Below are 27,290 nucleotides of genomic sequence, written 5' to 3'. Positions count from 1 at the left end.
GGAAAATCAGTTTCTTAGTTCTAAAGTTTCCTTTTCCTGGGAGTGCATGCATGAGATTCTCTATTCCATATCCTTCAGTTTCATTTTACACTGAAATTCTTTCACATGCCAAAGAAGCTTCCTGGACAGAGAGGGCTACTCCCTCGGCTCTGCAGATGGGCAGAGCCCTTGGCTAAGATTTCTGCTCCAGTGCCACTGCAAGCAGGATTGAAGTCCAACTCATATCTAATGAAGGAATTGCAGCTAGAGTAAAGAAAGAACTTTTATAATTCAATAATAAGATAACTCGATTTTTTAAAAAATGGGCCAAAATTTGAATAGATACATTATCAAAGAACATGTACAAGTGGAAAATAAGCACATGAAAAGAGGTTCAACATTATTAATCGATAAATACCATGAAATGCCACAACACACTTAGTAGAATGACTAAAATAAAAAATACTGTAATAACAAGAGTTGGTGAGGATAGGAGCAACTGGAACCATCATGTGTTGCTGTGGGAATGCAAAATGGTGTGACCATTTTAGAAAACAGTTTGGTGATTTCTTATAAATTTAAAAATATACTTAACATTACTACCCAGCAATCCTATTCCTATGTATTTATCGAGAAGAAAGGAAGAAAGGAAGGAAGGAAGGGGGAGGGAGGGAAGAAGAAAGGCAGAAAGGAAGGAAGGAAGGGGGAGGGAGGGAAGGAAGAAGAAAGGCAAGAAGGAAGGAAGGGGGAGGGAGGGAGGGAAGAAGGAAGGAAGAAAGAAAGAAGGGAAGGAAGGGAAGGGAAGGAAAGGAAGGAAAGAAAGAAAACAAAAGCCATATCATAGTTACACAAAGATTTGCACCCAAATGTTAAGGGGAACATTATAATGACCCATCACTAAAAATAATCCATATGTCTATCAATTTCTGAATGGATAAGCAATGGATATGATATATCCATTCAATGAAATATTACTCAACAGTAATATAGAGCAGAATACTGTACACCAGTAATCAATGCCAGGAAGGACTCCAACTACATGAAAAATAGAAAAGATAATCACAATGCCAGCCCCCAGGAATAGAAGTCCAAACACTTTTTTTCCACTGGATTGTGGTATTAGTGTTGCCAAAGAAAACACAACATAGTCCAGCACTGGGTGGAACGATGCTTTCGTTCACATAGAGAAGAGCAGAGCAATATCCACTCCAATAGTGTGTGTCAGTCTCTCATGGCTAGTTGGTACCCCTGGCAGCTGACAGGGAAATTGGCCTACATGCACCCCTCTGTAGCAGAAGGACCCTGACCCCTCACACGTAGAGTCTGAAATATGAAATCTGCGGCCATGCCTGAGGCCCAATGACCTATATGTTTAAGCAGAACAAAAGAATACTTATTCAGCATGAAACAGGAATAGATATTCCCACACAAGCCAATAAGCCTGGCACAAGCTATGTGGGCTCCTTATCTCTTGATGAAGAGGTTGTTCAGGCCCAAGACCCCTTGTGTGGCTGAGCAGTTGGAAGACTATATGTATGAAACTTTCTCAACAAATAAATGAAGTTCTGATCCATGCAGCAACATGGATATATATCACAAGCTCAGTGAAATAAGCCAGGACACAAAAGACTATACAATGCATTATTTCATTTGTAGGAAATTATAGAAAAGGCAAAATTTCTGTCATAGAAATCCGATTAGTAGTTGCCAAGGACCAGGGATTGGGGAAGGAGATTGACTATGAAAAGCATGAGGAAACATTTTGACAAAAATCAATCTATATGTGATGGCTTTACAAGACCATATATTTTTCAGAACCTATCGATCGTACACTTAAACTAAGGATATAGTAATCAGGAAAACAGATAAGAATCTTCCCTCACGAAGCTTACATTCTCTCTGCAGTTAACTATGCATGGCCTCAAACTAATAGAGAACTTTAATAATTTATGCTGATTATTGGCCAGAACTTGTTAAGAGGTATCTTCTAGGCTGTAAGACCCATGTCCATAGCTGCGGCTCCAAATTCCACGAAAATGCCTGTGTTTGCTGTCATAGTGTATTAGTTAAGGCCGCCATAACAAAATACCATAGACTAAGTGACTGAAACAGCAGAAATTTATTTTCTCACAGTTCTGGAGGCTAAAAGTCCAAGATTAAGGTGTTGTCAGGTTTGGTTTTTCTGTGACTTGCAGATAGCCACTGTCTGTGTTCTCACATAGTCTTTCCTTTGTGTTCATGTACCTACAGTGCCTCCTTATGTGTCTAAATTTCTTTTGCTTATAAGGACACCAGTTAGAGTGAATGAATCCCATCCATATGATCTCCTTTTAATCTGATTACATCTTTAAAGGTCTTGTCTCCAAATATAGTCACATTCTTGGGAGTTAGGGTTTCAACACATAAATTTTGAAGGGACACAATTTAGCCCTATAACACAGTTTCATGCTTTTCCAGGCTCCTTTGCCGTGCATCTGCTGAGCATCCAAAGCCCTACTTCTTAACTTCCTGAGAAATGAATCACAAAAATGAGTTTTGGAAAAATCTAATATACTTTAAGTTACTTAGAACATTGCAAGGACAATAAACAGGGATTGCAAAGAAGCACCAGTCTCCGTTCTCAAAACCCAAGTTGAAGAGTTCCCTTGTATAGGTCTCATGGGCTCCCTACAGAGGGATTCCACATGATATTTTCCTTTGTGCTTTCTTCAAGCAAGAGATACATACTGTAGGGAATCTCTGAGGGCTTACCTGATTTTCACATGTTATTCTCTTCTATAAGTAACATTTAGTATCTTAAAAACATGGGTTAGGGGGAACACTGAAAGGAATGTGTACCCTATATCTTGGGTGTCTAGCCCAATATCCAACCAATTATAGTTCCTAGAAGTATCTTCTCTCTAAATTGGCTGTGAGCTTCTTGAGGGCAGTAGTTTACTCCTGTTGTTTCTTGGTAACTTTTATAGTACCAAGCTTAGTACTATGACTATAGTGGAGACTAAATAACTGTTGAATAAATATTTTACAGACAAAGTTAAGAGACTCTCAAAGGCATGAACTACATTCCCCAGAATCCTCCTTATTACATAGTCCTCCACGAGAGTGTGTGGAGGTAGAAGAGAAGGAGAAGCTTCAGAGACCATTGAAAGCAGATATGTGAGCAGACCTGAAGTTCAGACTCCTTCTAGGCTTGGTAATTATCACGTTGGTCCAGTAGACTGAGCTGGTCAGTGGAAGATTACCTGAGGTTCTTGAGATTCACAGTAGCTTCAAAGTGAACCCGTTAGATATACCCACTGGCTGGGAGCAGATTGGATGAGTTTGTGTGAGGAGCTTCCCAGAATTTCATCAGATTGGTAGCAGATTTTGGTTCATCTTTTGAAAACCACCCATATTAGTACATCAGGCTGAGATAGTTGGTGGCAACTTTTCTGATTTTTGTACCCAACTTTTCCTACTATGCTAAAGCTCAAATTGCCATTGAAAAGACCTATTATATCTGGAATACAGGAGAGGCTTCAGCTTTCCCCTCTGAAGTCTGGTTGGTACATGAGGTTACATAACTGAGCAGAATTGGAAACTGCTCCAGGAGAGAAGGATAGAGTAAGAAGAAAACTCAGAGTTCTACAAAATTTCTTATTTTGCAAATAAGGAAATAAAGTTTAAGTAATTTAGAGATTTCTATGAGAGAAGTAGAATTGCCTGAAGAATCTGACTTTATCCTAGCTATAGCAATTAGATAAGAAAAAGAAATAAAAGGCATTCAAATTAGTAAGAAAGGAGTTAAACTGTCACTATTTGCAGATGACATGATACTATATATTGAAAGCCCTAAAAACTCTCCTAAAATACTTTTAGAAATAATAAATGAATTCTGTAAAGTTGCAGGATACAAAATTAATACACAGAATTGGTAGTGTTTGTATATACTAATAACAAAGTAGCAGAATGAGAAATTAAGAAAAAAAATCTATTTACAATTATGCCAAAAAGAATAAATAGGAATAAACATAGCCAAAGAAGTGAAAGACCTGTACTCAGAAAACTATGAAATATTAATGAAAGAAATTGGAGATGATATAAACAAATGGAAGGCTATTCCATGCTCATGGATTAGAAGAATTGTTAGAATGTACTACATACTACCCAAAGCAATCTACAGATTCAATGCATACCTTATCAAAATACCAACAGTATTTTTCATAGAACTAGAACAAATAATCCTAAAATTTGTATGGAACCACAAAAAACCCTGAATAGCCAAAACAATCATGAGAAAGAAGAACAAAGCTGGAGGTATCACAATCCTAGATTTCAAGATATACTACAAAGCTATAGTAATCAAAACAGTATCGTACTGGCACAAAAATAGACATATAGATCAATAGCACAGAACAGAAAGCCCAGAAATCAACCCACAATTATATGGTCAGTCTGTGACAAAAGAGGCAAGAATATACAATGTGAAAAAGTCTCTTAAATGGTGCTAGAAAAACTGGACAGCTATGTGCAAAAGAATGAAACTGGACCACTTTCTTACACCATATACAAAAATAAACTCAAAATGGATTAAAGACCTAAATGTGAGACCTGAAACCATAAAACTATTAGAAAAAAACATAGGCAGTAATTTCTTTGATTTTGACCATAGCAGCATTTTTCTGGCTATGTCTCCTAAGGCAAGGGAAACAAAAGCAAAAATAAACTATTTGGGACTACATCAGAATAAAAAGCTTTTGCACAGTGAAAGAAATCATCAACAAAATGAAAATGCGCTGACTGAATGGGAGAAGATTCTTGCAAATGATATATCCAACAAGGGGCTAGTATCTAAAATATATAAAGAATTTATACAACTCAGCATACAAAAGACAAAATGGGAGGACCTGAATAGACATTTTTCCAAATAAGACACGTAGATGACCAACAGACATGTGAAAAGATGCTCAAAACCACTAATCATCAGGAAAATGCAAATCAAAACCACCTTACACCTGTCAGAATGGCTCTAATAAAAAAGACAAGAAATAACAAGTATTGATGAAGATGTGGAGGAAAAGGAACTCTCTTACACTCTTGGTGGGAACGTAAAATTGTTGCAGCTGCTGTGGAAAACAGTATGGTGGTTCCTCAAAAAATTAAAAATAGAAATACAATATGATTCAATAATTGTACTACTGGTCACTTACCCAATGAAAATGAAAACATGAATTTGAAAAGATATATGCACCCCTATGTGAATTACAGCATTACTTACAATAGGCAAGATATGCAAACAACCTAAATGTCCATCAATAGACAAATGGATAAGAAACATGTGACATATACACAAAATAGGATATTATGCAGCCATAAGAAGGATGAGATCTTGTCATTTGAGGTAATATGGATGGACTTAGAGGATATTATGCTGAGTGAAGTAAGTCAGAATAAGAAAGACAGATACCATATGATTTCACTCATGTGGAGTCTAAGAATCAAAACAAATGAGTAAACAAAAAGGAGAAACAGACCCATAATACAGAGAACAAACTGATGGTTGCCAGAGGGGAGTGGGGGTGTCAGAATGGGCAAAATGAATGAAGGAGAGTGAGAGATACAGGCCTCCAGTTATGGAATGAATAAATCACAAGGATAAAAGGTAACAGCATATGGAATATGGTCAATAGTATTGTACTAGCATTGTATGGTGACTGACAGGTGGTAGCTATGCTTGTGGTGAGCTTAGCATGGAGTGTGGACTTGTGGAATCAATATATCGTACACTTGAAACTAATGTAACATTGTGTATCAACTATAATTCAATAAAAAAAGTCTGACTTTAATCGGATGCTTTTCTATTTTCATGACACTACATTTACCTTTACAAATGCACAGACATAAAGGATTATTTTATTTAGGCAATTACTGATGGATTTATTTATTTTGTGAATGTGAGATATTCTCCTTCTCCCTCTCTTTCTGAATACTAGTGAGAGCACTAAAGAGCATTTGCTGCAATGCAATGTTGAACTGTATCTGTGGAGAGAAGATTGTTCAAGATTCCTTGGACAATCTAGGGAAGCTGCAGCTTAAGGGGGAAGTAGGGCAACATGGAAATGGAAAGTCCACATTACATAATTTTTTAAAACTCAGGATAAATAAAAACAATGAAAAAATATGAAATAAATTTGAATTAACTCAGATAGTTTATGATGATGAAAGAGAATTACCAAGATGTCCTATGTTGCAGGATTGAATAAATAAGTAATAGTATATCAGGACAATAGAATTTTCTACATCTATGAAATCAGCTTAATAATGAGTTTTTAATATGAGAATATTTTTGACATAGCAATGACTGGAACACAAGAACTATTCAGAATTATAAACTGTCACCTCAACTATATTTGAAAAGTGTGCAAAAAAGGTCAAAGGAAATCTAAAATTATTCTAGTATTTGCTTGAGGTGGTAGGATTGTAGGAAAACATTTTTTCTTTTGCATTTTCTCTTGTTTAAACTTCCCAAATTTTCTATAATTACCATATTACACTTCTCATCAAAATTTAAATTAAAGAGGAAAAACTCGTGGTTTTAAGAAGTGATACGTAAGTAGAGTAGTTAATTAAGGACAAGGTGAAGGGGTTTTTTTCCTAAAGAAAATTTCAGCTACCTCTTTTTCTCTTCACGAACTGCTTGCTGTTTCATAGTAGAATATTTGCAATAAAGCCTTCATGTCTGACTGACTCGGTGATGGGCAATTTTTAGGAGGTTCTTTCATACAGTCTGAGAAGTGCATAAATCCTTTTTTCCTGTGTGTTATGTAGCTAATGAGGATGGAGGCAGTTTTCTTAAATGATTCTGTAATAGGGTTAGCTTTTAAGTTTTTTTTTTTTTTTGTCTTTCTTAAATCAAATTTCAAATTTTAACACATACCGCAGGAAATCTCTTGGGTCATAAGCAGGTTCACAAAACACTATGCTGAGTAAAACAAAAACAGTCCCTTCCTCAGAAGAAAACATTCTCCTTACTTTCACAAATTCTCCTTTAATTTTACAAATGGTCATGACCGCCATGGAAACAGAATCTCTTTACAGAATTACCCAGACATCTTTTTGTAGGTTAATAAACATCTAGGGTTGATATTTGATTTTGTATTTTGTAGACATTGCTCAAAAGGATGGAGCCAGTGCCTCCTATTTTTCATATTATGTGGCTTGTTGACATTTGAATTTTCAAAATATCAAGGATTTCTCTATGACTCATTTGAGTCAAGTACTTTTATCCCCCTCTGAATGATGGGTTGCTGGTTCAGAAATACGTGATAAAATTAGAAATGCCAATATTTCATTCAGCCTACTTTAAAAAATCTATCTTTCCACTTTTGGCTTATCAATCTGGAAACTAATTTGATTATTCAACTTAGTACAGAGCTTTTATCTGGATTTTAGTTTTATTCTCATGAACAAAATAGCCTGAGGCACACTGATAAAATTTGTATTGAAAATGGCACCAGTCATTGGTAAAACTGAGCGCAACATAGAATCTATAAAGGCCCTTTAATTTCTGGGAGTTTGTGTTTCTAAAGTGTTTTGAGAGTGGTTATGATAAACACTTGCCTTGAGAACAGACATATGCTTTGCAGCAAACATTGATGATATCTTTGGGGAAATTTTTATAGTAGATTCACATGCAGGTATAAGAAATAATACAGAGTACCCTTGTGTGCACTCTGCCCAGATTCCCTAAATGGTCACATTTTGCAAAACCATAGTATGATACCACAACCAGGATACTGACATTGATGCAATCCACCTATTTTATTCAAATTTCCCAATTTCACTTGCACTCATGCATTTGTTACTGTGTATTTAGTTCTCTGCAGTTTTATCAAATGCATAGGTTCAGGTATCCTCCACCACAGTCGGTACTGATCTGTTTCAATGCAAGAGTCCTTCCTGTTGACTTTTATAACTATACCTCCTTCCCTCTTAGTACCATTACTTTCACAACTAATGTGTTCTCCATTTCAAAAATGCTATATGTATAAATGGAATCATACAATGTGTAACCTTTGGAGATTGATTTTTTTTATTCAACATAATTTCCTGGATTCACCCAAATTGTATGTATCAATAGCTTGTTCCTTTTTATGGCTGTGTAGTACTCATGGCATGTCTGTACCTCAGTTTGTTTAACAGTTGCCTGTTGAAGGACATTGGGCTGTCACCAGCCCAATGTGAAAATAAGTTTTCATTTCTCTGGGAAAAATGCCCGAGTGAAATTGCTGCGTAAAATGGCAGTTGCTTGTTTAGTTTTATAACAAGCTGCCAAACTGTTTTCTAGAATGGCTGTACCATTTTACATTTCTACCAGCAGTATATGAAAGATCCCACCAAATGCTCCTCAGCATTTGGTATTCTCGTTATTTATTTTATGATAGGCATGTAGCAATATCTCATTGTGATTTTAATTTGCATTTCCTTGATAGCTAATGATATTAAAAATCTTTCCAAGTGCTCATTTGCCATCTGTGTGCCTACATTTGTAAAGTCAAGTCTTTTGCTCATTCTTTATTGTCTTTTTCTCTTATTGTTGAGTTTTAAGAGTTCTTTGCATATTCTAGATACAAGTTCTTTGTCAGATATATGATTTGCAAATATTTCCACCCCCACCCCAATCTATAGCTTGTCTTTTCATTCTTATAACAGTGTCTTTTGTAGAACTTTTTTTAAAAAAATTTTGATGACATCTAGTTTATCTTTTTTTTTCTTCTTTCTTTTATGGATTATGCTCTTGGTGTCATCTAAGAAAACTTTGCCTATCTCTACATCAAAATCATATTTGTGATCTTCCGGGCTCAACCATAGACATTTACAGGATAGTGGCTGGCAAGCCTCAGGGGGGGATGCTCTCTCCCCACACCAGCCAGTACAAAGGCAGTGCACTGTAGTTTTCTTGAGGGAGTTGCCAACAAGCACTCTCCTCTGACCCCCCAACTCCCATCAGCTATACTCCTATGCATATCTGCATTCCTAGCCTAGGCTCCTCCAGTTTGAGGCTTCTTTATTTAGGACCTTGGTTGAGACACTTCCCAACCTTATTGAGACCTTATTGAGGTCCTTGGCTGAATTACTTTTCTCTACTTTGTCTCAATACCTTTCCACTTTTAGCCATTTCCCTCATCCTCTCTCCAGTCCATGAATCCATAGGAGGCAGGAACCATTTATTCAGGGCTCCTGAGACAATTCCCTCCATTTGTGCTGGATCCGTATGACCCTTATCTTGTGCCATTCTTTGGGGGAAAGTGGAACACCAGGGGGACAGCACCTCTTGCTTATGCTGTCACATTAAGGAAACAAAAGTTTGATTGTTACTTTCAGTTTGGTTCGTTGTTCTAATTGACCACCTTCATGCCTGGTTGCTTGACTTTTTTTTTTTTTTTTTTAGTGTTCATACTATTAGTATTCATATTTAATTCCATGATTCACTTTTTTTATGATTCACTTTTTATTAAGTTTTTGTATAAAGTGTGACATTTAGATTGAGATGCTTGGGTTTTTATTTTGTTTTGTTTTTGGGTTTTCTTTTTTCTTTTTTTTTTTGCCTATGAATGCCAATTGCCCTAGCACCATGTTTTGAAAAGGCTTTTCTTTTTCTTTTGAATTGCTTTTGCACCTTTTTGAAATATCGCTTGAGCATAATTGTTGTTTGTGTAAATTTTCTTTGTTTTCCATTTTATTCCATTGATTTATGTGTGTATGCCTCTTCCAATATCACAGTCTTCATTACTGCAGCGATATAGTAAGTCTTAATATCAAGTAAAATGATTCCTTTCAGAAAAACTAATGATGTAATGTATGGTGATTAACATAACAATAAAAAATTTAAAGAAATGATTCCTTTCATTTTATTCTTTGTCAAGATTAGTTTAACTGTTCCTAGTGCCTGTGCCTTTCCATTTGAATTTTAGAATAAGCTTGTCTCTACAAAAATACCTTATTGGGGGAATTGAATTAAACACAATCTCCACTGGTGGAGAATTGATATCTTTACCATGTTGAGTCTTTCAATCCATGAATACCATATGTCTCCATTTATTAGATGTTTGATTTTGTTCATAAACATTTTGTAATATTCTACATACAGATTCTATGTTTTGCTAACTTTATACCCCAAAATTTCATTTTCTTCAGAGTGATTATAAATTGTATCATTTTTAAATTTTGTATTCCACACATTTATTGTAAGTATTTAGAAATGCAATTGGTTTTTGTGTGTTGATCTTGTATTATTCAACCTTTGTAATTTTAGAGGTTTTTGTGTTGTTTTAGTGGCTTCCCTGAGATTTTCTATGTAGACAATCAGGTCATCTGTCAGAAGAGAATATTTTATTCCTTCCTTTCCAATTTGTATGCCTTTTGTTTATTTTTCTTATTGCCCTGGCTGAGACTTCTAGTACCATGTTGAAACAAAATGTGGTGAGAATGATCATCCTTGCCCTATTCCTGATTTTAGGAAGACAAAAATTTTACCATTAAATGTAAATGTAGATTTTTGTATATGCTCTTTATCAAATTAAGATCATTTTTCAATTGCTGAATTTTGCATTTAGCATGAATGGTTGTTGGATTTTGTCAAATGATTTTTTTCTGCACCGGTTGATATGATCATATGATTTTTCTTCTTTCGTCTACTGATGCAGTAGATTACATTGATTTTGAATATTGAGCAGGCTTCCGTAGCAGTAACTCCTACTTTGCCATGGTGTATAAATCTTTCTATGGATTGTTTGGAATCGACTTGCTAACATTTATTGAAGATTTTTGCTTCTAAGTTGATGAGAATTATTGTTCTGTAGTTTTTACTTTTTTTTCTTTTTCCTTTTTAAAATTGTCCTTGTCTGGTTTGGTATAACTGGCCTAATAACATGGGTTTGTAATGGGGAACCGTGGTGGTGCAGTTAAGCATCCGGCTCTTGGTTTGGGCTCAGGTCATGATCTCAGAGCTGTGAGACTGAGCCCCAGGTGGGGCTCTGTGCTGAGCATGGAGTCTCCTTGAGTTTCTTGTTTAATTCCATTATGGTTAGAGAACACACTCTGTGTGATTTCAGTTCTTTTAAATTTGCTGAGGTTAGCTTTTATGGCTCAGGATATAGTCTTTCTTGGTGAATGTTCTACAGCACTTGAGGATAAAAATGTATTCTGCTATTATTGGTGGTGGAATGTTCTATATAAGTTAATTAGAACCTCTTAGTTGATTGTGTTGTTCAGATCTTTTAAACACTTTCTGCTTTTCTTTCTAGTACTTCTATCAGATGCTGAAAAGGGGTCTTGAAGTATTCAGCTATAATTATGGTTTTGTCATTATGCCACCCCCTTTTTGTCTCTAAGTAATTTTCTTTGCTCTGAATCTACTTTATTACATATTAACATAGACACTCCTGCTTTAAAAAAATTAATTGATGTTTCCATGGCATACCATTTAACATCCTTATACTTCAAAACTACCTATATTGAATTTAAAATGAGTTTCTTGTGATCTGCATGTAGTTGGATCTTTTTAAACACATTCTTGAAGAGGGTGTGAGGAGATGGTAGAAGGGTAGAGATAACTGCTTCCCCTGGCCCCCTTTTGTTGTTAGGCCTCCTGATCAATCCAGTAATGTTGGGTTTGCCTGTTGTTGTCTAAGGGACCCTAGCTGGATAATGGAGACGAATGAGACTCCCTAGGTTGGGGGTTAGTAAATAGGTCTGTGTTGCCTTCTCCTAGGTGGAAGGACTTAAGATGCCCTGCTGCTGTTGTCCCTCTAATTGGGATCCTAAATAAGTTCACTTTCTTCTGAACCACCTTTCAAAATTCTCCTTTGGTTGCCTTTTATGTTATTTCCAGGGTTCATAGTTGTGCTTAGAGGGGTGGAGGAGCAGGGAGAAATGGGTCTATACCATTTTGTCCAGACCAAAACTCATTATATTTTGTATGTCATCTTACTAGATTATAGATTCACTGAATGAAAGATCTGCCTTATACTTCTTGGTGTCTTTCATAGTCCCTAATACAGCTTCTTGTAATTATAGCTTTTTAGTAAATATTTGCGATTTTTAGGGGGAATGTCTACAATTGTGAACTTTGAGTTATTTCTAGACCAAATAACTATGGGTTTAAATGCCCATTTGTAATTGTTTTCATATTGAATAGCAGTCTTTCTTATTGATTATTAAATGGATACTTTTGTGTCATTTTGGAAAATTTTAAAGGTTGCCGCCATCATTGCAACATTGCTTGTCCTACACTTCTTTCAGGATTTCTGTATGTTGGTTATAGACCTTCAACTTGAGCAGATTTTTAGGTTACTTACAGGTCCTGTAAACAAAGATCATAAGAGTAAACTGTTAATATGAGAAAGTGATCTTGATAAAATTTTACATTCTGAAATAGCTGAAATATTTATTTAAAAGTCAGCTGCAGGAATTAAGAGGGAAAGACCTAGAGATTTTGAAAGTAGAGCATAAGAGGTTGGTTTTTAAAAACACAGTTTTCAACTAAAAGTAGATTAGCCATGTAGCTTGTTTTAACATTGTTCAATTCACTTGACTTGATCCCTGCTAAACTTAAGATATACTGGTTTGGTTTTCTGGCCTTACCTTACACATTCTATAGTGTTAACATATAATTACCTTCCCAATAACAATTTCAGTCATTTATTTGTCTGTCATGCTTCAGAGAACTTTAAACTTTTCTTATTTTTAAATGGGCCAAAATGGTACTTTACCCTGGCAGCTATTGTATAATACTTGATCAGTGGCTGCGTATTCCAGTTACCACATTTCTTTCACAAATATATTTCCTTTAAAAGATTTAATTTTTGGTTCTGCTGAAGTCATTGTGAAGGTGGCTCTGTTCCAAGTGGGTAGGATAAAAGGTTTATTCTCATGGACTGTCATTTGGAAAGGGGACTAGGAGCTAGGTTTTTACTGAACAAAAATCCCACTTACTGAGCTGAGATGAATGACTGTGAAAAGAGAAAATGTATACAATCACTCAAAATTCAAGTAGAAGTTAATGTAAAATATCTGAAGTGGACAGGTATTTCTCTTTTCTTCTGTAGCTTTCATTTCTGTACTACGCAACCTCGCACTTTGGTTGTGTTTTGTTTTATAGTTTGTTTTTTCCTCTGGTTTAGTGTTATCTTACTTGCCATTATATATAAGCAGCTTATGGATCAGAATGAAGTCTCATAATTTATCTGCTTTCTCTTGTGTTCCTTCAACTTTTTCTTTTGATTAGATGATCTTATATTTCAGAGGTTGTGACCAGTCCTAATTTTAAATCTTCTACCGTGCTATTGCACAAGCCATCAACATAATCCACAATTCTGTCACTACAGTGTATAAATGAGATTCAACAAACTGGATCTCATAATTGAAAAAATACAGTAATTCTTTAGCAAGATGAACTCTCTTAATATTTGCAAGGATATGTGATTTCTGCTCTAATGATGGAGCTAGCAATAAATAGTCATATTGATATTGAAAGCGATAGCTAGAGTGATGTATTTCGGACCAATTTTTGGTTCAGAAAATAAATCCGTCTTATCTATATTGCTAGCTCAGTACCTGGTTACATTATAGGATGTTAGAAGACAGAATATCATATTATATTTATCACAGTTTCTGTTGTTGCTAAAACCTATGGGAGAGGGAGGAAAAGGGTAATTTCACCCATAGAATATTCAAATTTATATTTTAATGATACATCTTAAAAAATAATTGTCATATCTGCTGACTTTAGGTGTGAGAAATGAATGTCTCTAAAAGTGGATATGATAAATTCTGTTTTGTTAGTGTTTCTTTGAGAGATCTTTCAGATATCTAAGTGGAAATACATCTTAATGCTGTTTTTCTCTGGGTAAGCAAGTGACATTCTCTTATGAAACAATAAGCTATCAGAACAGAAAGAAATCATCAGGACTCTTTGGTTTAATGACCTGTATTTTTAATTTTCAATTTTAGTAACGGAATCATTTTTCAGACAACAGAGAGGATCCCAGGGACCCTAGTGTGAGGATTACCTTGGTTTTAGGACTACTTGATGTTGGCACCATGCTGGCCCTTCTTAATCATATTATAAACTCCCTCATTTGCTTGAGTTTCTAATTCTTATACACTGAAAAAAACCCCAGAATCCCTGACAAATATAATAGGTTTATTTACAATAAAATTGAGAGTAAAAAATCATAAAGTATCTTAAGGCTTATCTTTTCTTCTCAAATTTCAGTCAGAGTCTGTGATAGTTACTTTATTTAATATTCAACAAATAATTCTTGAATGCCTACCATAAGTCAAGCACTGAAGTTCTAGGCTCCGAAGACAGAGTTGCAAACAAGAAGTAGTTTCTATCCTGAAGGAGTGCTTATAGTCTAGAGGACTTAGCATCAGAAAAGACATTAAATTATCTACTAAAATCATCCTGACTTTAGTCTTTACCTCCACCAGCCTATTTGCTTTATAAGCTATTATGGAATTGTGTAGACAGCCCATAAACTGTCCTGATTCAAGTCCCATGCATCTTGAGTCTAGCCAGTCCAGTCAGGGTGTAGCTGGAGGCACATTCCATGTAAAACAGATTTGGGCTATGTATCTTGACTGGAAGATCTAGACCCGTTTTTGGGGGAGATGGATGAGAGCTTTTGACAGCTATATTAGTTTTTTATTGCTGTCATAACAAATAATCACAAATGTGGCTTAAAATAACACATATTTATTATTTTACAGTTGTGTAGATTACAAGTCCAACAAAGGTCTCACTGGGCTAAATTCAGGGTATAAGCTGGGCTGTGTGCTTTTCTTGAAGCTTTAGTTCTAGAAGAATTTATTTATTTGCTTTTTCCAGCTTCTTGAGGCCACCCATATTCCTTAGTTCATGGCCTCCTTCTTCCATCTCCAAAGCCAACAATGGCAGGTCAAGTCTTCGCATTGCATCATTATGACCTTCCGTGGTCACATTTCTCCATGACTCTCCTCTTCTGCCTCCCTCTAATCTAGGATAATCACCCCATCTCAAGATTCTTAATCACATCTGTAAAGTCCCTTTTGCTATGTAAGGTAATATATTCACAGGTTCCAATGTTTAAGGCACGGACGTTTTGCCTACCACAGCAGGTTTTATAAGCCTAAAGGGTTCTGATATGGCCTATGATTCACTAAAAGAAATTCAACACTGTGTAGTCTTTATATTTAGCCATTCCAGTGGTAGAGGCTGCTAGTCTTTTCACAGCATGGGACAAAATAATGTTAAATTGGCTGGTGATATAATCATTTTTGTTTGGGACTGAATGTTTGTGTCTCCCCGCCCCCCCCCCCACCCCTTCATATGTCGAAGTCCCAACCCTCAATGTGACTGTATTTGGAAATGGGTAATTAAGTTAGGTCACAAGGGTGGAGCCCTGATCAATAGGATTAGTGGCCTTATAAGAAGAGATGTGAGAGCTCTCATTCTTTCTCTTTTTCTGTCTCTCCCTCTCTCCCTGCCTGCCACGTGGGAATGCAACAAGAAGATGGCCATCAACAAGCCAGGAAGAGAGTTCTTGCCAGGAACTGAATTGGTTAGTACCTTGATCTGGGACTTCTAGTTTTCAGAACTGGGAGAAAATAAACTTCTTTTGGTTGAGCTACCCACTCTGTGGTTTTGTGTTATGGCAGCCTGAGTGACTAAGAGAATTTGGAACTGAGAAGTGGGGTGCTGCTTCAAAAAATAACTAAAAGTGTGGAAATGACTTTGGAATGAGGTGATATGTAGAGGCTGAAGGAGTTTTGAGGTACATGCTAAAAAAAAGCCACATTGCCATGAAATGACTGTTGGTAGAATTATGGATGTTAAAGGTGATTCTGGTGAGAGCTCAGAAAGAAAAGAATACTGGAGAGACGGCTTCCATTTCATTAGAGAATATGTAAATAATCATGAATAGAGTGTTGGTAATGGACATAAAGGCATTTTGGTGAGGTCTTAGATGGAATTGAGGAACAGTTTGTTGGAAACTGAAGGAAAGGCGATCCTTGTTGTAATGTGACAAAGAACTTAGCTGAATTGTGTTGTATGTTTTGTGAAAGGTAGAACCTGCAAACTATGTAACTGAATATTTAGCAGAAGAGATTTATAAGCAAAGTATTGACGGTGCAGCTTGGGTTCTCCTTAATGCTTATGGTAAAATGCTAGAAGAGAGAGATGAATTGAAGAAAGAATTATGAAGCAAAAAAGAACTGGAAAATTCTCAGCCTATTCATATTGCAAAAAATGAGAAAGCTTATTCTCAAGAGAACACCAAGAGTGTGGCTGAACAAGCATTTAATAAAGAGATTCTGGATATAACTCATGGATTTAATCAGCCCTCTTAGCAGGAACCAGAGATAGAGATGGGATTATATCATCAAAGAGAGTGCCAGTTTGAAATAATCTGGCAGAGAAAGTGGATGGAATGAATTAAGACTGTCAGACTTCTTGGATTCTGCAGGACCAGAGCACAGAACTCTTTGGGTGTGAACATGGGCTATTCTTCAAGGAAGGGGAAGAATGATTCAGAAGGCTACTCAGAGATCATCAGGGCTGCCACTTCCACCATGGACCTAGAGGGCAAGGCTGTTTTCTTCTCCTTGGTTTCAGAGGACAGAGCCTCTACAGAGAGCCATGTGAGCAAGTGCCCTTGCAAAGACCGGGGGGGCAAAGAGCCTGAGGGATGGGGCCTCACTGCAGAGCTATGGGGGTGGTGCTGCCACCCCAGTGGCCTGGAAGGCAAGATGTAGAGCCAAAGGGGATTATTCGCAAGACTTAAAATCTAATGGAATTTATCTTGCTAGGTTTTGGACTTGTCTGGCCCTTGTCACTCCTTCTTTCTTTCCTATTTCTCCTTTCTGGAATGGGAATGCCTGTCTTCTGCCTTTCCTACCATCTTATTTTGGAGGTACATAACTAGTTTCACAGGTTCACAACTGAAGAGAAATTTTGACTCAAGGTGAATCATACCTTGAGTCTCACCCATATTTGACTTAGATGATATTTGGATGAGATTTTGGACTTCAGTCTTTAGAATTGATGCTAGAATGAGTTAACACTTTGAGGGCTACTGGGATGGAATGAATCCGTTAGAAGGACAGGAATTTTGGTGCGCCAGATATGGAATATTATGGACTGATGTGTCTCCCCAAAATTCATATGTTGAACCCCAAGCCCCAGCGTGACTATATTTGGAGATAGAGCCTTTATGTGGCTAATTAAGATTAAATGAAGTCATAAGGTCTGGGCCCAGATCTGATAGTGATAGGATTAGTGTTTGCATAAGAACACTCAGAAAATACATAAAACATGGAGAGAGGAGAAAGATCCCCCCCTTTTAATAGAATGTGTTTGAACTTAAATGACCATCAAATTAATATAGACTGCTAATTACTTATGATGTTATATATGAATCTCATGGCAACTGCAAACTTCAAACCTATAACAGGTACACAAAAAATAAAGAGAGAGAAAGCCAAACATAACACTACAGAAGTTTATCAGTCACAAAGACAGCAAGAGAAAAAGAGAGGAATAGAGAAGAACTACAGAAACAACCAGAAAACAAATGACAACATGGCAATATGTACATACCCATCAATAATTACTTTGTATGTAAATGGTCTGAATGTTCCAATCAAGACATAGAGTGGCAGAATGGATAAAAAAATTAAGACCCATCTATATGCTGCCTATAAGAGACCTAAAGATGTATACAGACTGAGGTGAAGGGATGGAAAAACATTTACTATGCAGATGGAAGAAAAAAAAAAAAGCCAGGGTAGCAATATTTATATCAGACAAAATAGACTTTAAAACAAAGACTGTAACAAGAGACAAAGAAGGAGATTACATAATGATAAAGGTTTCCATTCAGCATGAGGCTATAACAATTGTAGATATCTGTGCACCCAACACTGGAGCACCTAAATGCATAAAGCAAATATTAACTGACATAAAGAGATCAATTGATGGCAATATAACAATAGGGGGCTTTAACACCCCATTTACATCAATGAGGAAATAGTATCTTTGAATGACCCATTGGACCAGATGGACTTAACAGATATATACAGAACATTCCATCCAAAACCAACAGAATACATATTCTTTTCAAGTGTGCATGGAACATTATCCAGAATAGGTCATATGTTAGGCCACAAAAAAAGCCTCAATAAATTTAAGATGATTGAAATCATACCATGCATCTTTTCTGACCACAACGTCATGAAGCTAGAAATAAATGACAAGAAAAAAACTGGAATAAACACAAGCACATGGAGGCTAAACAACATTGACCAATGGGTCAGTGAAGCAATCGCAGAAGAAAAAAAAAATACATGGAGACAAGCGCAAATATAAACAATGGCCCCAAATTTTGGGGATTCAGCAAAAGCAGTTCTAAGAGAGAAATATATAGCAATACAGATCTATCTCAAGAAACAAGGAAGAGCTCAAATAAACAATCTAACCTTATGCCTAAAAGAACTAGAAAAAGAAAAAAGCCCAAGGTGAGTAAAAGGAAGGAAATAAAAAGCTCAGAGCATAAATAAATTACACAGAGACTGTATAGATATCTAAGTCTGTATCAACATCTATATCTATCTACCTATCTGTATCAATTAAACCAAGAGCTGGTTGTTTGAAAAGATAAAATTGATAAAGCTTTAGCCAGACTCATCAAGAAAAAAAGAGAAAGGACCCAAATAGAATCAGAAATAAGGGAGAAGTAACAAATGACACCATAGAAATGCAAAGGATTATAAGAAAATACTATGAAAAATTATATGCCAACAAATTGGACAACCCAGAAGAAATGGATAAATGCCTACAAACATACAATCTTCCAAAACTGAATCAAGAATGGAAGATTGAACAGACTGATTACCACTAACAAAATTAAATTGGCAATCAAAAAACTACCAAAAAATAAAAGTTCAGGACCAGATAGATTCACAGGTGAATTCTGCTAAACATTTAAAGAAGAGTTAATATCTATTCTCCTCAAACTATTCCAAAAAATAGAAGAAGGGAGAAAGCTTCCAGATACATTCTATGAGGCCTGATACCATAACCAAAGACACCACAAAAAATCTATAGGCCAATATCCTTGATAAACATAGGTGCAGAAATCCTCAACAAAATAATAGCAAATAACCTACAACAATACATTAAAAAGATCATTCACCACTATCAAGTGGGATTTATTCTGGGGAAACAAGGATGGTTCAATATTTGCAAATCAATCAATGCAATATACCACATCAACAAAATGAAGGATAAAAATCATATGATCACCTCAATAGATGCAGAAAAAGCATTTGATAAAGTACAACATCCATTCATGATAAAAATCCTCAACAAAATGGGTTTACAAGGAACATACCTCAACATAACAAAGGCCATATGTGAAAAGCCCACAGCTGACATCTACTCAGTAATAAAAAACTGAAAACTTTTCTCCTAAGATCAGAAACAAGACAAGGATGTCCACTCTTACCACTTTTATTCAACATAGTCCTAGCCAGAGCAGTCACACAGGAAAAAGAAATAAGAGGCATCCTTATTGGTAAAGAAGAGTTAAACTTTCGTTATTTGCAGATGACATATTATACATAGAGCATCTTAAAGATTCCTTTAGAAAACTAGAAATAATAAATGAATTGAGTAAAAGTGCAGGATACAAAATTAATACACAGAAATCGGTAGCATTTCTAAACATTAATAATGAAGTATCAGAAAAATTGAGGAAACAGTTCCATTTACAGTTGCACCAAAACGAATAAAATACCTAGGAATAAACTTAACCGAAGAGGTGAAAGACCTGTACTCTGAAAACTATGAAACATTAATGAAAGAAATTGGAGATGACACAAACAAATGGAAGGATATTCCATGCTCATGGGTTAGAAGAATTAATATTGTTAATGTGGATGTATTACTCAAAGCAACCTACAGATTCATTGCAATCCCTGTCAAAATACCAATAGCGGGGCATCTAGGTGGCTCAGATGGTTAAGCGTCTGTCTTTGGCTCAGGTCATGATCTCCAGGTCCTGGGATTGAGCCCCATGTTGGGCTCCCAGCTCAGCGGGAGTCTGCTTCTCTCCCTCCCTCTGCTTCTCCTCATGCTTGTGCTCTCTCGGTGTCTGTTTCTATCTCTCTCAATCATAAATAAAAAAAAATCTAAAAAAAAAAAAATACCAACAGCATTTTTCACAGAATTAGAACAAATAGTACTAAAATTTGCATGGAACCACAAAAAACCCTAAATAGACAAAGCAATCTTGAGAAAGAAAAACAAAGCTGTAATTCCAGATTTCAAGTTATATTACAATGCTGTAGTAATCAAAATAGTATGGTACTGGCACAAAAAAAAAATAGATACATGGATCAATAGAGCAGAATAGAGAGCCCAGAAATAAACCCACATGTATATGGTCGCTTAATCTCTGACAAAGGAGGCAAGAATATACAATGGGGAAAAGATAGTCTCTTCAATAAATGGTACTGGGAAAACTGAACAGCTATATGTAAAAAAGAATGAAACTGGACCACTTTCTAACACTATACACAAAATTAAGCTCAAAATAAAGACCTAATGTGAGACCTGAAAGCATAAAAATCCTAGAAGATAACACAGTAATTTCTCTGACACTTGTGAACATAACATAAAGTATAAATTCCTTATAGAATCTCTATGTTGTACACCTAAAACTACTCTAAGATTGTGTGTCAAACATGCTATTTGAGTATAATACTTAAAAAACAGAAGAGACACAAAAATGCTCTCTTCCTCTCTCCTGTCTCCTCCCCTCCTCCCTCTTCCCTCTTGCCCCCTTCTCTCTTTTTCCCTTCCTCCTTTCCTCCTTTCTTCCCTTTTCCCCCACCATGTGAGGCAGTGAGAAGGTGGCTTTCTATAATCCAGAAAGAATGCTTTCACTAGGAACTGAATTGGCCAGCACCTTGATACAGGATTTCTAGCCTCCAGAATTTCTGTTGTTTCAGCCGTCTGGTCTGTGGTATTTGGTTATGGCAGCCTGAACTAAGTCAATTCCTGAAACTGCTTTGTTTCTGTCTTCCTTTTTTCTCTCATTGGCCCGTGTGTCTCCTTGCAGCCTCTGCCCATTTGTCTTTGTCACAATTTTTATTTAGGAAAATGAAGAAGGACATAAAACGTGTTCAAGGCTGGATGAGAATTTTACCCAGAGGAAAATTAAATTTTGGGCCAGCATCCTGCAGGTGCATATTAAGTGAACTGGTGGGGAAAATGGAATTTAGGAGATGATAAAATTACATTTGAGTAGAGATGTAGTTATCTCAGTGCCTGTGTCTATCTAGAGATCATTTCCATTTCCGTTTCCTGAGCGTGTCATGTACTAGCACTCCCCACTGCATTTCTTTGGGTATCAAGAATAGATTACTCAAGAATGATTTGAAGGAAATGTACAGCTAGGGGAAGGTTCCTGCATCAGACTGAAGATAGGGAAAAATAAAACCCATGAGCATAATATTTCTTTTTGATCACTTGATTCATTACAATGTATTAGGCAGGCTGTATAATAGGATGTTAGAATGAAAGTTTCAAGACACTGAGATGTAATAGGTTTCAGATATTAAAATGAACCCTGAGATAGACCATTCACTAGGAATTTCAGAGCAGACAGACAAAACTTTTTAGAGAACCTCATTCTCATTAGGGAATTAACTAAATGTAGATGGTTGGAAATGAGAGGATTTTATGAAGATGAATACTTGGGAGGAGCTTATATGAAATTCCTTCTCTATATACTCAATTGCAAAGTGTACAGGTACCCTCTCCTCATTTCCAGTTCAAGGGTAGGAGGCTTCAGTGTGACCATTCAGACAGCTTGATATACATTCTCTAGAGTTAGTAGGCACTGTGACTGATAATGGGACTCATGCCTGAGAAAGCTAAAAGTTAAGAAACTGCCTAAAGCTTCCTGTGGTTTCAAAGTAGAGAGCAGGATCTGGAAAGCAACTTCTCTCCTCTCCAATATTGGGCCAATGACTTAAGAATTCTGGGGTCTGACTGGGAAGACCATTTTAGGAATGTCTGTTTAATAAAGGATCCTGCTCCAGAGGGTTTTTGCCAGATGCTAGAGATATAATGTTGAATGAAGAAGCTGAGGGACTCAGGAGAAGCCTGCCTGTGGTGATGCACTGCCCATGTCAGGGAACTGCAGTTAAAGAGTCCCAGCAGAGACACTTCTGGAGAACACAGACACATGCTCAGAGAGATTCAGCTTCAAACAGTTGTCAGGTCCTAAGAGCAGGCAATCATCTTTTTTGTCCTTCTTTTCCCTACTCTGTATTCCCATCCAGAGGTGCCAGCAAACTGCAGGCAGGGAATAGAAATCCCATATGGAGAGAGACAGTTAAGAATCAACTACCTACTCCAGCAAGGATGGAAAAAGTTCAATATCAGCTCCTGTTTGAAGTTTTTGTAGTTAGCTGGGACTGGAGGCTTGGGGTTATTATTGTGTCTGTGCAGTGATAATGAAGATTTTATTACCCAAGAATGACCAGTGATGCCATGTAACCTGATAATTTTCATGAAGTGGCAGGGGAAGGACAGCTGCCTCTGAGCAGTTTCAAAGGGACAGTGGGAGAACAAATAAAATTGCTTTTAGGATCACACTCAATGAATCCTGCTTGTTCAGTGTACTGATGACAGTAGCATATAATATTTATACATTGGGGCCAGTGTATGGAAAGGGGACTGAAATCAGATCAATATGCCTATCTTGAAAAGGATGAATCACTTTTTTTTTTTTTCAAAGGCAGAACAACCACTTAGAGAGCTTTTCAAGGCCCTTATAATTGTTGGGTCTGACTTCAGAAATATTTGTTTGAGATACAGCAATCAATCTGCCTGCCATGTTCAACTTCCCTTTCTAAATTAAACTGCCTTTTTACCTCACCCTTGCTCAAGAAAACAACATCAGGCTATTTGCTTGTGGGAGGCCAATGAAGGGATGAAAGTTATATTTTGCTTTCACAGGCAGCCTGCTTTTAGGGAACTCAGAAGCCTACTGTTGGGGTACCTAATGATCTTCATCATGACCTGTGTGAAGAGCTGTACCCAAGCAGAGATGATAACATTTGAATCAATCAGATCTTCTCTCTTGGAAATTTAAGCTAAGAGACCCAAAGAGAAGTTCTGATGGATGGTGGGTGCTGTGCTGAAAATTAACAGCCACATCCATAATAAGGATATTGGAGCTGCTGTGCCGAGAGAAAAAGATGCTAGAAATGAGCTCTGGGGGCCCCGGAACAAGAATGTTGCCTTGGTGCCTTTAGGTATTCTAGTTTTAGTTCTAATTCCATGAGCATTCTTACAGTAAAATCTTCCTTTCTTGTAAAGAAATGTGATGTGTGTCTGTCCTTTGCCACCAAAAAAGCTCTGTCAGGAGGAGTGTGGTGAACTGGGCACTGATTTCACTGCACACTCATCACAGCCACATCTTCAGTGCTCACCTCGATCTGAGCGGCTGTACGATGGACTTTTGTTTTTATGCTTATTTTAAGGTCAACTGATGGCCTTAATGGAACGTCTGCTATTATTTATTTGGTTCTAAATGGATATTTATTATTTTCATTATTTAATCTGAGTTGACTGTTTATAGATCCATGTCTTCACATGGGCCAACAGGCCGTATTCTACATATGGACTTTAAATATGATCATTACGTATATTACTTCAAAGTGGCTCAGATTGTTTTGTTATTATTGATGTTATGTGGCAATCTTTCCAGGATCTCTACTGGAGCTTGAGAAAAAACTGCTAAAGGAGTAGACTATCTTAGTCTAGATTTTGAAAAATTATATTAAGATAGAAATAAATATATTCCACATGTGGGAACCTTTGAGGATTTATTGCTTAATAATTACACAATTACAATTTTTTGCCTAGTTCCTCTGTACTTTACCACTCTGCCTCGTCTTAAACTCTAGCATTTGGTCTAACTAATATTACCTCTCCCTCAGGGTTACCCTCTGTTTTCCCAGGTGAGTTGAGGCTTTGAAATAATTCCATATGAAAGGCAGCATCTTATCCTAGTGTGATATGGGTTGCTGACTTCACTAAAAACTAATCAGTGACCTGAGGGTCAAATTTTAAGGTCTACTCAACTACCTCTACACGGACTCTCAAAATACCCTCACAATGAAACCTGTAGAGAAACAGTGGAGCATAGTAGATAGTACACAGGCATGGAAGTTATGAGAACTTTCTGAATCTTGGATTCCCCACTTAATATCTCTATGATCATACTGCTTCAAGGAAAGAGACTTTACCAAGGAAACAGGCAGGAGGCACTAGCTTGCCTATTTGTGGGGGTATTTTTACTGGTCATCAGGGCTCTCCAGTATCATTCCCTGAATCTACTTTCAGACTGAAAGATGAAAGTAGTTTCATTTAGGGAAATTGCATGCACACACACACATCCAGGCTGAAAGTTAAAATACTAATTGACAAATTTATTTTCCTTTTTTGACCAGAAGCTAGTAATCTAGGGTGTATATGTGATCAATAATAGATAACTAATTTTGTACTTGGTTCATGTGGATTTGTATGAAACATTATATTTGAGTTCCCTGAGCACTGTGGGTCTCTGGATTAGTTAAAGTAGCATTACCTGTTGTAAACCCTCAACTCTCAGGGGCTTAACACAAGAGAAGTTTATTTCTTGATGATATTAAATCCTCTCAGAGGGAGCAGTTATGTGGGGGTACGTGGGTCCTCTGGTCATTCAGAGATATAGGCTGATGAATGTTCTGCTGTTTTCTATACATGACTTCTAAGATTGCTTTAAGCAAAACAAACAAACAAATAAACAAAAAACCCAAAACACTCAGCCAGGCAAGAGGGGAAGAGAGTATTATTCATTCATTTATGGAAGGGATTTATGAGCCAGACCTAGAATTAGGGCACATCATTTCTTTTTTTTTTTTAAAGGTTCTTTTTTTTTTTTTTAAAGATTTGTTTATTATTTATTTTGAGAGAGTGAGAATGAGAGAGAGAGAGTACATGAGAGGGGGGAGGGTCAGAGGGAGAAGCAGACTCCCCGCCGAGCAGGGAGCCCGATGTGGGACTCGATCCCGGGACTCCAGGATCATGACCTGAGCCGAAGGCAGTCGCCCAACCAACTGAGCCACCCAGGCACCCAGGGCACATCATTTCTAATAACCTTCCATTGGCAGGACTCAATCACAAAAACCTTTCTACAGGTGAGATTGGGAAAGGTAGACTAGTTATGTTCCCAAGAAGAATAAAAAAAAAGGGTTTGGGGGAGCATATAACGATTTCTATCACAGTCCAAATATCTAAGAACAAATAGAGTTTCATCTTTCTCCCTCGTGTCAGACCACCTCCTTGCCTCTCCAAAGATCTAATCCATCCCTGAGTCCAGTTCCAGGCCCTGATTTCCAGATGATAAAGTTCTCACCATCATTCCAGATGTGGCTCCTCATGTGCTAGCAATCCATGAACTAAAAAGACAAGTTATCTTTCTTGTCCCTCTCCACCTAGTATTCAGTGATGAAGTAGGGGCACTTTCACCCCATGACACTAATCACAATAACACTACCATTCATAAAAGGGAAGACTAGGAGACACAGCTCAGTAGATTAAGCAATGATCAAATCCTACTGGGCAAGCTTTATGAAATCCTGCTGACTTGGCATTTGAGGAAATTCCTTAATTGGATGCTGATTCTTTTCTCTAGAGGAACATTTTTTTCCTTGTCCATTGTTCTCCATAGCTCCTGCCTCCATCATCCTGAAGGTTATCATTATCCATTATCTTTCACGGCAGCATTTAAAGTAGTTATGGAGAGTTGCCCTCCTTGGGGTTGTACAAGTTTAGTAGCCTACTTCCTGCTCACCAAGTCTGGGGACCCAAAGGTTGTTCAAATAATCAAAGGCATTTTTAGTCCAGTCTTTTAGTTTTGTTGCTAATCAGCTCCCTCAAATACTTTCATTTTGTTCCTGGTGCCTATAAATACACCTAAAGTTCTTTTCCTTAGCATGATTATCAATCTGGATTTATTTATTTTTTTGATTCCTTACAACTTAATGGTTCTGCTATGGATACTATCTGAGATAAAGACCTAGATGGGAAGACCACACCTTAAATCTGTCTTTACCTCAGGACTGAATCTTACAGAACTTTGTTCCTCAAATCCATTTTATCTCTTACTATTTGGGATCTAGAAGCATTAAGCTTTTATAAACCTCAAGTCTTCAGATTCCTAGACTTTCTCCATTCCTTTTCATGTCTATTTCCAAACAAACTATCGGTTTAATAACTAAAAAGTAAAAGCCAATTCCATTAACATTTGAACTCTTTGCAAACTTTTTCCTTATAGGACAGGTTGGCAAACTTCTTATGTAAAGGTCTAGATTGTAAATTATTTTAGACTTTGTGGACCATAAACAGCTTTTGTCACAATTACTGAATTCTGTTGTAGTACAAAAATAGCCATAGATAATTGGCTATGTACTAATAAACTTTATTTTTTAAAAATGTTGATGGGCCAGATTTGGACTGCAGGCCCCAATTTGCTGATCCCTTCTTTAAAGCAAAAGGCTCTGTAGGCATGTGATTGGCCTTCATGTTTTACAGGTGAAAGTTTTACTCTGATTATTACTGTTGTACAACTAAGCTAGTGTTATATATGCTATTTTTTTATTAATGCAGCACTCTACTTCCAGTACCAATTTATATATTATTCAAAATGTAAAATAATGCATTTTTTCCTAATTGATAAACCCACAAATGCCAACAGCTTAGCCCAATAGAAAGTTTCTTCACTGATCTAAAGTCTATCCAGTCTGCTATAAGGGTTGTTGATGTTGGGGCACATTACTCCATGCAGGCATTCAGGAATCCAGGCTGACGGTGGCTCTGTTATCATCAATGCAAAGCTTTCAAGGTTATCCTGGGTATTGACATTCAGCTGATATAGGAAGAGAATGGATGATCACTTATGAGAGGATTTCATGGGCCAGATATGGAGTATCTCACAGTACTTCCGCTCACATTCCATTGACTGGAACATGGTTATAACTCGATTGTAGGGAAGGCTAGGAAATAGAGTCCAGCTTTACAGCCAGGAAGAAGTAGGCACAGATCTTGGTGGACATACTGAATTCTCTGCCTCAATTCCTAAATGAATATTAATGACTGAGCCTTGCACACAAGCTGTGTGACTTTAGGCTCAGGGCCCATCTTGCCTTTCTTATAATAGGCATAAAAT

This window comes from Zalophus californianus, chromosome 11 (genome assembly GCF_009762305.2).
Source record: "Zalophus californianus isolate mZalCal1 chromosome 11, mZalCal1.pri.v2, whole genome shotgun sequence".
Lineage (NCBI taxonomy): Eukaryota > Metazoa > Chordata > Mammalia > Carnivora > Otariidae > Zalophus > Zalophus californianus.
Note: the sequence above shows the minus strand (reverse complement) of the source record.